The following is a 16,125-nucleotide window of genomic DNA, read 5'->3' on the forward strand; positions in this document are numbered from 1 at the left end:
ATTTTTCAGTGTCTACTCAACGGATGACGAAATTATGCCAATTTCTCAGATTCCCTACTTTTAAACAACCTGCAACCTGCCAGACAGCAGCATAACACTATCCCAGCATTCAAGCTTCCCACCTCGAGCATGACGTCGGAGGGAAATGGCCACCATGTCGATAAGGTAAGATAAGCGTCCACTGTCTATATCGAGCTATATGAGCTTTTTTTTCCCTCCATGTACACACAGTGAAAATGAAAGTGCAAGCTCCAAAGTGTCTTGAGTCCTTTCCGGCAACTTCTGTGGTCTCGCCCTCCAGTTTGAGCTGTCAGGAAGTGAAAATAATGCTTTCATAACTGGTTCCTCATGGGAAAATAGCCATGGCTCATCTGAAAGATGTTTAACAGGAAAGAGTGATTAAAGTACAGTTTACCACAGAATGTAAAAAGTAGGGGATAACCACGTCTGTTTGTCGAAATGTTGTTTTATGATACTATCATCTGCTCCGTCTTATTCCTGCACATTTAAGGAACGAGCTGCTGTGATTTTGGACAGAGGGTCCAGATGAATGTAGCCAGGAACACTCCAAATTGATGGGGACCTTTTATTTGAAGTGACCCAGCGGGCAAGCGCTGCAGAATGGATGCATCTGTGTACACCAAGTGGAAGTAACGCAACCTGACGCAGCTGTGGTGACCTGCAAAGACATAAAATACTTAAACAGGAAACTCAAAAGCCCTTTTGAATTGCTGTTATAAACTCTCACAGGGCTACTGCACAATAGACCATATTCACATGGCAGCTGTTTTCCTCTGATATCCCGGTCAGGAGGGGAAGCTCAAATGTAGTGTGTTCCAGGTTGCAAGTCGTTTAAACATGTTGTCATGTCACAGCTTTCCTGATTGACCATTAACTGAAAAGACAATAGATAGTGAAAATCCAGAGGGATAATAACATATTTGATAACCCAGCTAACCGCTAACTTTACTGCTTGAAACTGTTACACGATAGAATGGGAAAAGAATAATAAAAAAAGAATAAAAATAATTCTGAAATATCAACACACATCTTTGACACATTTGTTTAAGCCTGAAAGTGAATCACAATGGATGTAATCAAACGGTAGCTAGGAAGTGGTTGAATGCTAACGTTAGCTATCAAATATGTTGTTTTACATTGAAATATGGCCTGATGTCCCTCTGGATTTTCATTATCCATCATCTTTTCAGTTGCTGATCAAATGAGTGGTGAAAATGATCTGTCAGATTCCCTGAAAGAGCACAATCTACAACTTACTCGCATTCGAGCTTCCCACCCAGAGGCTCATAGGAACATGGCCGCCGTGTGAATGAGGTCTATTGTAGGGAGAATATACAATATGTACTCCAGCACTGACAATAATGAAAATAATCACATGTGGGTGCCAACATGGGAAGACAAGGAAAACTATTTTGTAAACTGTATGTGTCTCATTATATCCAACATGAATCAAGTAGTACCGTATTACTGATGCAGTATGAAGAAATTCTCATCCATGTGTTCATATAGACGTGAACTTAGACTGAGCTGTGTGTGGGCGGACTGTGTGAAGTGTATGAATGGACAATTTGTTCACCTGCCCTCGGCATCAGGCAGCTACACAGGAAGTCAGCTGAACTGTGTGGTGTGAGCGCTGCTCTCATGAAGGGGATGTTTCTGTGTCATAGCGGAAAACAGACCAGTGATATTGGTAGACTCTCTGTGTTCCAACTTCACCTCCCCCATTAGATCGTAAGTAAAGGAAATGGATGATGGTGGAGAGACTGTAGGCGAGCGCTACATGTACAGCACACACTAATACACAGTGGGGGGATATAAAAGAGCCAATCAAATGGGCAACCTGATGGACTGTGGTAAGCATGGAAAAATAAACGGGGTTTTTTTGACGTTAAGCAGCACACCGCACAATTTGCCAAATACACAAGAAGGGAAACGTCAACTCCTGACTCCTACTCCCTGTCTCGGACTGTGTTTGATTGATCTTCTTCACAAGATGTGGTTGTTTATGTGTGAAGGCAGCAAAATTTAAAGGTCATCTGAGGTATAATCTAAATCGCACTTGGGGTCTCGAAGGGAGTATAGGCAAAGTGTTTCTCTACCATAATGTGCATCAGTAGAAGATAAAGGTGGAAAAGTAGCAAAATATACCAAAAATGTGGTTAAGTTAAAAGGAGCTACTGGCTGCAACACATTTATTATTTTATCTTCATTCACACTCTATAACCTCACTGCCCTCATCATAGCGAGAGGCTATAGATTATAATCTATTGCCTCCTACGATGATGGCAGTGGTGATGTGTGGCAGCCAGTAGCTCCTTTTAAGTTTTTTTTTATTTCTGTTAGAGTTTAAAGGTGCACTACGTAGTTTTGGGTTAGAAATTGTAATCAGAAGGGAAAGATTTTAATTTACTGATCAGTTCTGCCAACACAAACTAAACACTTTAAAAACTTTTACTTTGTTTATTTTTGGCGGACCCTGCCACCTTTCTAGCTTCAAACGGTGTTCTGGAGAACAGCTTGTTTATTCAGTTATGAAAAAGAAATATGTGATATATGTGATATTATCTCATTCATGTGGTGACGATAAAAAAAATCCTGAATTTCTTTTCCAAAGCTACACAGTGCCCCTTTCAGCACTTTAAATGTGAAGTTTATTTTTACAATAGATGCGTAATATTTCTCCCACAGCTGTACTCACACACTCACGTACTGTCATGTCCTGCACATGAATCATCAAGATCCACTCTTATTAACCTGAATCCATCAAGTCACAACAGGAGCAACAAGGAATGCAAAAAGAAAAAGAAACACTTTTTTCCTTTTTTATTCTGTCTCACTGGAATTAAGTGTAGATTTATTGTAATCAGTTCACCACTGGCGTCGTGTGTTTCATTGCTGGGAATTATTTTATACAGCTAATGCCAGTGGTAGTCTGGTATGTGACACTGAATTAATCAGATTCCTGCCACATATTTGTGGTTTCTGACGCGTCTTCTTTTTCCTTTAGTTGCAGTTTTAACAAAATTTGATTCTCAGGAAAAGAAAGTCTTGACATTTGTCAGAAAAAACATCCTCATATCAAACAAAAAAAAAATAGGTCGTTTTTCTGTGCCAAAAGCCTGAAGCCTGATTTTCTGAAAGACATCTATCAACCCCATTGCAAACAAAGGTCAAGTTAAGCAGCAAAAAACGTCTGTGTTGTGGTTAGCTTGAATCACAGTGTCTGGGGTAAAAGTCGCCTACTTGCATAACCACCCATGCCAGCATGCTATGCCACTGCCACCTCACCAACTGTGAGACTGTTGGACAAATCCAAACAAAGGTCACTTAGGACTAAAAAATAAAATATGCCACTGTTAATCTGATGAGGACACCCTCTTTCTACAGTTCCTTTGTTCAGGTTCATACAAATAAACAATTTGGCAAAAAAGGAAGTGTGGGCAGTCATGAGCTAGCAATGCCCTTGATGCTGGTGGTGCCTTTATAATGTTTCCCAGCCATTTATATTCAGTGGGTTTATCACTTAGACATTTTATCTGTAGTGGTGACACTTCTGGCTTCTTGTACCAAGTTCACAAAGCAGTTAAGTATAATGGAAGAGCTTCACGTTAAAGAATTCTCTGTTAGTTTATATACATTACACCTGTAGTTCAATGAAATAATTGAAGACTGGCAGAAGATCTGTGCGCATTTTGTTAAGTGACCATACATATGTTAATAGTTGGCCAACTGGCAAATCTAAGTCCAATATTTACTCACGTTATCTCTGTTTTTTTGGCTTTCACCAACTCTTGAGGGAAATGTCTGGCTCTTTAGCAGCTAAATGCTCCGCCATGTTCACCAGCTAGTCTTGGTCTGCCATATGGCGCTGAGCAGGTAGAGTTCGGTGAGTATTTAGACCTTTTTCACTGAAAACAGCTGCCGGCTGTGGCAGTATGAGAGTGAACCAAAACAGTAACGATGTGAGCTGGACAGCTCAACGATGAGCTAAAACTTGCTATGAAGCTCTGTAAAGATGTGAGTAGCTCTGGATCCAGGTGATAATATAATGTAGGCTTATCACTACAAGTGAGCCCTTCTATCCTCTGAGACAGTGTTAATATATATAAAGAAAAAGTCAATTTGATGAAACAGTTCTGCTTTACAGAGAACATACAGAAATAAATAAAGTATAAACACACTGATAATTATCCAAAGCACAAGTGTGTGAAAGGGCACTTTGTGTGTCTGATGGAAAAGTATTTTATCTCTGAGACAGGTGTTCTCTCCCAGAAACTGAAAGTAAACATTTTAAGCCTGAATCATCTTGCATTTTCCTCCTAGGATGAATTTTTTACACGATCTGATAAGACCAAAGGTTAGAGTCTGATGTCATTCTTTCACCCACGGACATGGTCCTATTTTTAAATTAACCGCAAATGTCAGATATCAAAGATGGCGATAAGTGGGGGCAATGTGGTCAGGTTGTTTGATATTCCACAAGATTATTTTTTAACATTTCCCATGTTGTAATATAACAAACTGCGTCATCTTTTGATCCAGATGTGTTATATATAGATCAAGTTGCGTTTTGATGCTTTGGCAACATTGTTGTAAAACTTTCATGCCAATAAAGCCCCTTTGAATTGAAAATTGAATTGAATTGATCAAGACTTGACCGTGTAAAAATACTATATGTAAATTTATCAGGAAATGACCGCAATTACTTTATCACATCACTAAACAGTTTCCTAATGAGTTCATGGTCTCGATATCTAGTTTCAAGTCTTCTCCAACACAGGATGGTGTTAATTGTGTAAATTATGGTCCCATTTTGGGTAAAAAAAAAAAAAGACAATAGAGCAGAGTAGACTTTGGGGCGTGGCCACCAGGTGATTGACAAGTCACTAGCCTGGTGTGTACTCAAGCTCTCAGTCAGCTCAACCCTCTCGTCCAAATATGGTCACTTCTGTATCCAAAAAACATAGATGGTGACGTCTATAGTGTGACGTCACTGTGGCTTTACATTTGGATTAAACTTAATAAACTGGACATTAGTCTGAACTCATACATTGAGTCTGGTTATTGGTAATGTACTGTGTACGGTCTCTGTCTTTTTAAACCAGATGATCCAGTTGAAGTGACAAACGACTTCTGACTGTATTGTGAGCATTTCAGTTTTATCCACACTGACGAGTACAAAGCTGTTTGGTGACACTGTCTATGAAGCCCATGTCTATAATGCATTGTGAAAGTACTTACAGTGCGTATTAATGCACCAATATTGACGTATAGTCATAGTAACACTCCTGAATATTCATAATACTTTACAACAATAATCATAACTCATTATTACAGCAATGTCTACAATCATTTTTAAACATGAATGGATATACTAATGGAGTAATCCATTCATTGTACAGTATGTTAGCGCCTGTTGAAAAATATTTTACAGCGTTTTGTGTTGTTCTTGCATTGATGTAATCTTTTTTCACTTTACTTATTATGCTTTTTCATTTTCTTCTTTTCCTTCGGTGTTTCATATAGGTTAAACAGGTCAAAGTCTGCAGCAACAGAAGCTCCTCTCTCCCACAGAAAACACTGCTCCTGAAACGCCTCGTCAGTAGTCCCGCCTTTAATTCCGTGACTTTGTGACATCACACGACATCACCATGTCACACATTTGCATCATTTATGCCCAGCAGCTAGTTCGGCACATAAGAATTCATTTAGCACGGCTGCTCTGTATTTGTTAGCAGTGCTGGCTCAGGCGTGTGTGAGCTGACCTATCAGAGCAGACTGGGTACACAGGAGGGGGGGACCTTAAAGAGACAGGCGCTAAAACAGAGCGTTTCAGGCAGACGGGATATACAGTGCTGGTAAAGCATGTAAACATATTCGAGTAATAACCCAAAATAAAATAATGAACCTGGTCAGGTCACCAAAGTCAGGAGGCCAGGGTGAGGGGCAGTGGCCGATCCAGGGGCCGTAGGCGACGGCAAGACCCTCTGGGGGCTGTAGGCCACAGTGGAAACCCTCTGGGGGTCTAGCGGGAAGCCGTAGGCGACGACTGGAACCCACTGGAGATCGGCAGTGAAGGCTGAGACCCTCTGGAGGCCGGCAGCGACGAAGGCTGAGACCCTCTTGAGGCCGGCGGCGGCGAAGGCTGGGACCCACTGGCGACCAGCATCGTAGACAGAACCCCTACAGAGGATGAGCGGGAGGCGGAGTCACACCAGTGGGTGTCAGCTGGACCACCGATGGAGACAGTTTGGGGCTGGTTGGCCAGGACACAGAGGGAGAAACACTGGCTGGATCGGGATTCAGCCAGACCTCTGCCCGAGGGATAAGGATTGGACTCAGTCGACTGGGAGCCACTTGCAGATGCCGGCCAGGCCGTCGACTGGGAACCACTAGCTCAGTCTCTTAGCCTCTGAAACAAGTTCTGCGGTACCCGGAACCAGTTCTTTTTCAAAGTCTAAAAAGACCTGAAGTGCCTCCACCAGCTTTATCTTGCCACCGAGAAAAGCAGACCATGTGTCCTCAATGGCAAGTTTGAAGTGGTCTGCTGGGTCCATCTTTGTTCTGTTTGTTCTGTTACGCTATGTTAGACGAGGTGAGGACCCAAACACAGACATCACACACAGGAGGCAGGAAATGGGGGAACCAAAAGCGAGCTTTAATACCATGAATCATGACAGTGATAGGATTATTGTTACAAAGCATTCTGAACATATATGATTGCTAACTATAGGCACACTACAACCCGTTTTAAGTATGTATATAATGCATTATCGACATTAGTGTCACAAAATGTTGTGATTATTATTAAAAAGTGTTACGAATATTCATGATTTCTTATAACTATGATTATACAGAGCTATTGGTGCATTTACATATCGTATTAGTATTTATTTTCAGTATAAGTAAGTATTTACCTTCTCCCTGACATTCTGAGTGAGTGATGAAGTTGCATCATTAGTCAGTCAAGTGTTGGAGTTCCCCAGGTGGCCAGTGCTGTTTCAAAATGAATAGGTGCCAACAGTCCTGACATATGTCCTCACGAACACAATGACCCTGGGGTCGTAGCTACCATGAGGACACTGATGAAACTGAGGTTTTCTGGGTCTTTGATATCTTTATACATATTTGGTAAAACTTTATAATATCTGTCATATCATTAAAATAAACAACTATATATAATAAAAAATAGCAAATTTATAATTAATCAAACTTTAGTTAATAGTTATTTCACTGTTAGGAAGCAATGAAATGCTTTATAAACTGTTTATTAGCAATTGTTTATTGGAAAGTGGCAATTGATGTTCATTATACTGTAAATGGTTAATAAATACTGTGTAGTTCATTCATAAACATTATTTGGATGGCTGTTAGAGAGTTGCAACTGATGTTTTTAACCTTTAAAATTGCTTAATAAATGTTTTATGAAGCGTTTCATTGTTTTTTAACAGTAAGATTACTTAACTAAATATAATTAACTATACATTTACCATTTATTAATGATGGTTATTATGGAGTGTTACCCATGTCAATAAGTTCTTTTTAGGAAAAAAATAAGTTTAATAAGTTTCAGTCAAAATTGGCCATATTTGTTACTTATCTTCTTCTTCTTCTGTCGGAATTTGAGTCTAATTTTCATGGATGTTATTTCCTAAGCGATTACTGGTCCTATCAGATTGCAGTGAAATGCATAGATTTATAATATAGTCAAGTTTATAGTAGTCGAAATCTTTTCGATGGATGGACGGGGGCAGGACTTCAGTATGTCTAAAATCCTGGCTACGGCCCTGACTGACCCTACAGCAGGAGACCAGGTTTCGACTTGGTCTCATTGCATTTTGATAGAGAAACAGATTCATGTGTGCAAACAAAGAAAACTTGAACTGTAGACTGGCTGTGCCCACAAGCTTTTTCAGAGTTACTAGTGTGTTTTTCAACACCTCCTCTTTCTTAGGAGACATAAGGTGTTGGACCCAGTGATGAAGCAAAATGTATCAAATCTAGAGCAGTCTAACCGGTTACATCATTGCATCATCATGTGCAATAATAGTACGTGCTGGTATATTTCTACTTTTATCATCAGTGTTCTTTCATACTTTTTTTAGAAACATTTAATATGTTCTACATTTATTCCTAATTATATATTTTGTCTCTACTGGTGTTTTGTGTTTATTGCGAGAAGTTGCCGGAGTGGTTTTGTCCCAAGAATATAACTGCACAATTTGTCTTGGTGTTACCCAGATAATGATAAGGATAATAACCTTTGATCTATGAGAGAGAAGCCGCTGGACTCTTTCAACTTCCAGACGTTTAGGCCATATAACGAGACTTTGACCTGATTATGTTCAATAAAGTTCTGTCTCATGAGATACAATAAATGCATTGAGAGATGTGCACAAACACCACTGTATTTAGAATCAGCCAATTACTTACACTGTGTAGTTTTACTGCTGTTTTATTTTTATTTTCAGCACCTTTATAAGTACTTTTGAAGAAAAGAAACATTAAAATCTTGCATCATTTGTAAAGATAGAAGATTGGAACTAATGATAATAACTATAATAACTACCATCAATAGCCATCTCGCAATATGAAACCCTTGATATTAATCTTGCAAATTTCTGCTGCAAATGACTGCCACGGGCCACAGCCTGTCCACATGCCAACACTTAACATTTCAAGAACTGTGCCAGTAAGTTGAGTTCATTCAGCTGTCCTCAAGCTGCCCTAATCAAAAATGTTAAGTTAAGCATGGATCAAATTAATTCACATGTGTTTTGAGCGGTAGCGAGGCGTATTTTTGCCACGCATTATTTGTGAGAATTTGAACAATGGTTTATTCTTTGGACCCAAACATACCAGCATACCAACACGTGTGGGTGGATGGCTGGGGCGTAGCTTAACCATTTACCAGAACTTGGAAGTCAGGGAGGTGTTGAAAGTTTCTATTTATAGTTTCAGCTTATTCAGTGTGGCGGGCAGAGTAATGAGGGTGTTTTAAATACCTCTGCTGTGTAGGTTTAGGATATTTCAGAATGAATGAGTGATGTATGAGTGAATGATGCTGAATCTATAATGTATAATGTCTATAATGCTATGAAAAAACACACTCCTGAATTATTACTTTCTGGGTGTTTAGGGCTACATAAACCACTGTGTACAGTATATTGTTTTGTTTTATCTTATTGTAACTTATTTATATTATTCTTTCTATAATACAGTTAGGAACACCCATTTTCTGCACAATGAAAGATCTATTAACCCGAACAAGGCGCTTGTAAGTAACTCATAAGGTTTTTATTAGTTTTATTTTTGGTTACTACTAGAATAGGTTTACATGCTTTAATGCTCAAAACACATCAGTCTTCTCACACTGTCCAGTGATGCAACACCGTCTGAAACGCTCTGCTTTAGCTCCTGCCTCTTTAAGGTTGAAGGCGGGACTACTGACAAGGTGTTTCAGTGTTTTGGGATGGGATTTTGAGGAAATTTGGGGCTGATTAAAATTAATATATTTTCAGATAATGTAAATGAAAGGTTAATCTCACTATTTTCAGGTGACAAAGTACAGAATGAGTTTAGCATGTGTAGCACAGTACATGTACCAGCCTTGATCGGTGACTGGTGCAACGGGATGTGACATGTCTTAACTACAAAATGAATAGATTTGATGATAAAGGTTTGCTGACAAATCATAACTCAAATCATGTGTGAAATACTAAATGTGTCCTTTCAGTAAGTCCTCTGATTCAAAGCCTCATGTGCATCATTTGCTCCCTGTGTGACACCGTCTCACACAAGTCGAGGCTAATATAAACACTGTAGTGCCGCGGCTGGATGAGGCAACACTATCGGACGTGCATCAGTGGATGGGAACCGGGGGTGTTCCTTCAAACATTGCATCATGATGATGACACACGACCTCGCAAGCTCACAAAACGCATAAACTTTCACTTCCTCTTTGGCCGTGAGATTTACAGCACACAAACAGCAGTCAGGAAGAAGTTGCATGTGGGCGGAACAATAAAGTATCTACTGAAACAGGTAACTGAGAGCAGGTTAGCTTATCGAATGAACTGTTATTGCACAATCAGAACTGCAGATTCAATATTTGTACATGTTATCAGGCATGTTAAATGGCTTTCTGGCTTTCATTATAGACATAGTAGCGCCATAATATGTAAGATTAAAAATGCATCACTGTTCTAAATGTCATTAAGACATGAAATCAAAAGGGAGGAAAAACACATTGGAGGGCTGGTGATTCAAACATGAATTACTTTATATAGAACTGATGTATTTCAGTCAATAAAAACAGAATCGATAACAAACTTGCAAGCAGTAACAAAAGAGGTTTTGAACCCATCGAGGGTTAAAGGAGCATTGAAGTTACCAGGTGTGTAGACTCATTTTAGACTGAGGTCTAAATGACATGGATTATGTAAACCTGCCTGTCAAATACATTCCTGAACAGTGTTGCCAAGCTTGATACTGATATTCTGAAGGAAGGTCATGTTCAATACATGACTACGTCCCAAATTCCTGTTGATCCTTATTCACTGATGTGCATATTTGTTCCAGTATTAGTACAAACCTCCCTCTTTGGGTCACTGTGCCCCTGCTCATTAGGCTACAACAAGGAACTTTCACTTTTTGTTGCGCAGCCCCGGTGTACAAAAAAATTATGATGGTGAAACGAAATCAGGAAGAAAAACAACACCTTTTTTAATTACATTTTTATTAATTGACTTATTAAATGACTTAGGTTTCGACATTGTGTGTGATGGACAGACGAAGACTCATATCCCCTCAAATAACCTGCCGGTGATGCGGTTGAGGTGCGTTAAACTCCTTCCTTCAAAATAAACTTTTTTTGCGTACCAGCAGACTACAGTGCAGCTTCTTTCCCCAGGCTGTGTAATCAATACAAAATAAGGGGGAGAAAACAGAGAACCACATTACAAATTCACAATCATTTCACTTTAAACTTTAACTTAATTTTATTTACAAAATATGTTAGAAAAAAATCACAAAGTTGTTTCAGAGGGAGTAAGAATCTGTACAACAAACGATTTGGATAATATACAATACTGGACTTATACCAACATGGCTGGAGATCGCTGCCAAATTAAATACAAAGCCAGCTTTCATTCACACATTTCATAATTTACAGCAATCAAAGTGGACAGAGATCTTCAGATACAGTTTTCATTTGACTTTTTACAGGATTTTTTTTTTTTTTTTTTTTGCAGCGCGTAAACCTTCCACCTCCATTAAAACTGAACAACCTTTAATATAATAAACTGCGAGTCGGTCGGCTTGTGAAAATGGAAATGAAACACACGGTTCCCGCCTGGCTGGTCATCCTCACAGGTAAGAGGAGTCAAACAGAGAGATGAAAATGACTGCGCAGGAAACTTATTCTTGTGAAACTAAGAAAAATATTGCTGTGGTTTGTGTTGTTGCAGAATGATGGAAAACAAGAAAGTAAAGCACATTATGACTTATCTTTGGTCTTTGCACAAATTTCTTGTCAAATGTGATATTTCAGATTAAATCAGCAGCCATACCTGATGGGACTTTCTACTTTAATTTAGTGTAGAAATCATGAACATGGGCATTTCTTTCTAGAGCTGAGTGTCTCTGTCAGCACTCATCCACAGTGCGTCGACTAAAACACGAACAAAACAGCCAAAACAGCTTCGGCCTGCTGTCTACCTGTCTCCTGAGGAAAATCACATCCTTCCTCGTGAGACTTCAGTGCACACGGCCGCTGTGCTTCTCCTGAAACTACCCAGAGACAAACAGAAATGTGGACCTGGCGAATTTGCATAACATGAAGTCAGACAGGTTTTATCAGCTTAAAACAGGAGCATGCCGCGCGTAAACATGAAGCCTCATCAGCAGTTTGTGTTGCTTACAAGCAGGAAGTCTGATTTCAGCCTGGTCACAGTTTGTGAACGTGGAACAAGCTGTCTGCGAAGGTAGACTTGGAGTGGATGCTTATTCTCGCGCCGTTGACCAGCAAGGTCTTACAGAAAAAGAAGATCACTGTGTCATTCACAGTGATCGTTTGGAGGGTTCTCTTACTCTCCTTCAACGTTTGCCAGAGAGTAACCATGTCGTTGGTAACGTCTGAGAACTTCACCCATCCGTAGATTAAGTAGGTTCCAGCTTTATCCACAGTGTAGATGTCATATCCTCCATGTGTATCATTCTCTACAGAGGAAAAGGAAGTATTTCTGTCAGCACACAAAGAAATTAACACCTGAACAGGAATGCTGGAAGCAACTGAAATAAATGATGCTTACTTCTTGGATGATGAAGGGTTGTATTTACTGGTGTTGCAACTGTCAACAGAGCATCCTACAGACACAAAGATTGATTATAGACACATGCATACGTAGAGAGGAGACGTCAGTGATAATACTTTTTTATAAATTTCATTACGTAAAATCTAAGGGCATCCGCAGAAACTGAATACAATACATTTTAGGAAAGAATAAAAAGAAGAAGAAATGAGCAGAGACAAAAAAACAAGCAAACAAACAAACCCAAAAGTATTCCTGTTATAGTCTTAACCTTCTTATAACGCCAAGTAGTGTATTAAAGCTATAAAATAAACAAGGCAAATTCATATTTATCCATAAACACATGTATTGATAACTCCCTTGCTTAGATAACTTTCTATCAATACTTTGAGGAGCTTCTTACCTGCTTGCCTGGTGCTGGTGAAATTAAAAAATGCAGGACAAAGCCCGTCACCAGAGCCCCGATGACCAATCCCACCACTGCTCCCAAAGCAACTCTACACTTGGAGCAGCCACGGTGGTCAGCAGGTGATCCTCCAGGTCGATGGATGGCTTCCAAGCTGTCCGCCTTCACCTTGACCTCCATCAGCATCTCCTCTTGTCCTGCTTGATGTCCCTCCATAATGCACACTGATGCCTGTACTGGAACTCCTTGCTCTTAATATAGTCAGCATCTTCCCACACAAAATAGAAAGTGGGAATCCCGCATTCAGTTAACTCCCAACGCGCCGCAATAAAAAGCAAACAGAAAGGAGTGAGGGAATCCCTCAATTTAATTATTACTCTGACTCTCCTTGTGATCTGTTTGACTCTGTGCCAGAGTTCAGACTGGGATCGGAAAAACATTTATTTTATATCTTTATCTCGTGGGACCGGAATATAAGGCATGTGCTTGTGCCTGTAGGTGTTGCGTAATGAGTGTTGAACTTCTGTTTCTGACACGCTGATATGTCTCAGTGGCTTTAACAGTCAAGTTTATTTATAGTGTAAAACCTGCATTATAACTGCTGTCTTTTGTCTGCTGGTATGTGAGCGTCTGTGATCTGACTGCCATGATCTGACCACTTCTGCTTCAGGAGGCAGACCTTCTTTTTTTTTTTTTTTAATCTTCCATACACATGTTTTAGTTTACTTTAGATCAGAGGCGTTATCACACATGGAGCATGAATGAACACCTGAAGCCAGCGCAGTTTCATCTCGCACCTTGCAGCTTCTTCATTCTTTACACTCGAAGAAATTGCGTGCCAAGTGCAACGTGCTCGGCACAAGCGAGGCTGCACAACCTCCTCACGATAAGGCTTGGCTCGCACATGACCTTCACATGCCCAGTTTTCTGTTTCTGCACCCAGTTTCACTCCAATGCAGGATGGGAAAGCCCTGATACAGGATGTACAGAGGAACACGAAAGTGCCATTATAAACAGCCTTTCTGTCTCTCAGTCTGTGTTTCAGTCTACCTGTTTACCTTGACCCTTTTAGCAGGAAACTCCTCCAGGAGAGAAACTGCCTGCTGTTACATCACTGTTATTGTCCCGCCCACACACTCGCACAGCCCTTGCATCACTGTTGTTGCTCTGCATCCGCCTTGGCTTCTGTCCAACCTCCCGGCAGATTTGATGACACGTTTCAGATTTGAGAGAGCACCCACGCACACGCACACATGCATGCGCACACAAACACACACCCACACACACACACACACAAAACAGACACAACTGCTTATCTGTTTCAACAGTCCAGTCTTGTGATTTTTTTTTTTTTTCTAATCTCACTCATATGTGTGTGTGCCCACAGTTTCACTGTCTTCAGTGTGAGAACTCTGTCCGTTGCTAGTTTCACATTTTATTTTCCCATGTAAGTTTTGGCACATCGATCTCAAGAGGAAGTTGATTCTCATGGTACAATTGTGAGCTGGTGGAGACTTTGTTTGACATTAAATAAAACCGGAGGTGGCAAAAGTGCACACGTTCTAACATGCTTGTGCAAGTACTAATTCAACTTCTTAACTTGAATAAAAGTAAGACAGTACAGGCTCTGAAATGTACTCAAACACAAAAGTAAAAAAAAGTGTCCCTCTGAAGGACATTTCAACCAATCAAAATCCAGAAATTCTAACTTATATTTACAGTATTAATGAGGTAATGATACAAACTCAGAAATATTTATTTTTTCCACCAAATATAAACAAATTAAAACAGGTCAGTTTAGTTTAATCCAGTCATTAAAATGAAGAGTTTGTTTATTTAGCTTGTTTAAGCATAAAAAAATCAGTCAATGAAGAAGAAATCTTTCTCTTCTGATTAAAATGTCTTTCTTTGTTTTGTCTACGTTCCTGCGTCTGCCGTGAATGATGAAGAATTCAAACTAAACTAACAAGGCTGTTTTGAAATGTAAGCAGAATGTACAGATTTGTATTATTATTTATTTATTTGTTTTAAACTATAGCGAGCGAAAAGTTAAGAACTAGCCTCTGTTTTGTGTGTCTGAGTGTATCTCTGCAACTACAAGGTCTGTTTGAATTATCAAGGAAACACCTGAAATATTGTTCAGATGTGTACGTATTAGTACAGATGTCACTGGGTCCGGGTGAGTTAAGTTGGCACACAGCATAAATGAAAGATTTTTTTTTATTAAATTACAATTTTAGAATGAATATCCCTGAATGATCCAAATCTCTTGTAAACCACAGCAAAACATCTGAACGTTACCTCTACAACATAATCTCAGCACATTTTGGCACAATCTGTGCCATTTAAAACTTCTCAGGTACCAAACTATATATTTCACTTATATGTAACAATAGGTGCTCCAAAAATAGCCTAATTGGGCGCTTAACAGGTTAAACACTCAAGTAAATACACCTAATAAATCTATTGAGTAATACAGTAATAAAATACACCTTGTGAGACTGGTTTCAATAACAACATCTTGTCAGATACAGATTTAACACAGAGGAAATAAGGCAGGGCATGGGCATGGCTATAATTACAATACTACAAACTTGCTCCAGGAAACAAACTGTTGTTTGGCAGATAAATACAGACACGTTCCTCTTCATGTTTATATGTGCCTCCCGTCCATGACACCACAGAGGTGTGGCATCACGCAGAATTTTTGTCACCAAACTTGCTTCTGCTACACCTGCTGTGGATACTGGGTCCATTTCTGTGTACATGCAACTTCATTATTGAGGGGAAGGACACAACTTGCTAATTGCAAAATGTGTGGTACAATTTTCTTTGGAAATTCTGTGACGAAACGGCTCTCACTTCTAGGGTACTTCAAGGAGAGACTGGAACTGAGTTTTTGTGGTAAATGATGAGTCAGCAAATACCCTACAGGCCTAATGACTATCACCAATATGAAATTAGCTGGCTCTGAAACTATTCAAATGGGAAAACATGCATGCATCTATTAGAAATTGCACACGGTTTTCAACCAGGCAGCTACCGCCATGGTTTGGAGGCCGTTTGTTGGGTTATTAATGGGAATACTGTGACTAAGAAATTCACCTGCAGCACCTCAAAACTGAAAATACTCTCAAATGTCACAAGAATATCGTTGCAGTGCTGAGTCATTCTGAGATAATGTAAAGATATTTTTTCTCAGAATGAATCAGATATATAGTAATCAGCTACAGTATAGCAAAGAAAGCATTGATTTCAGAAAGCAGTAGAGAGCAGCATTCATTTTGGCATCATTCAACCTGTGACTACTTTACCAGGCTGACCTGTGAGACGACGACTCGCAGCTACATCTTGAATCACTTTATAGACTGGATTCTCTCAATTGTG

This window comes from Pagrus pagrus (assembly GCF_965226575.1).
Source record: "Pagrus pagrus genome assembly, chromosome: 6".
Taxonomy (NCBI): Eukaryota; Metazoa; Chordata; class Actinopteri; order Spariformes; family Sparidae; genus Pagrus; species Pagrus pagrus.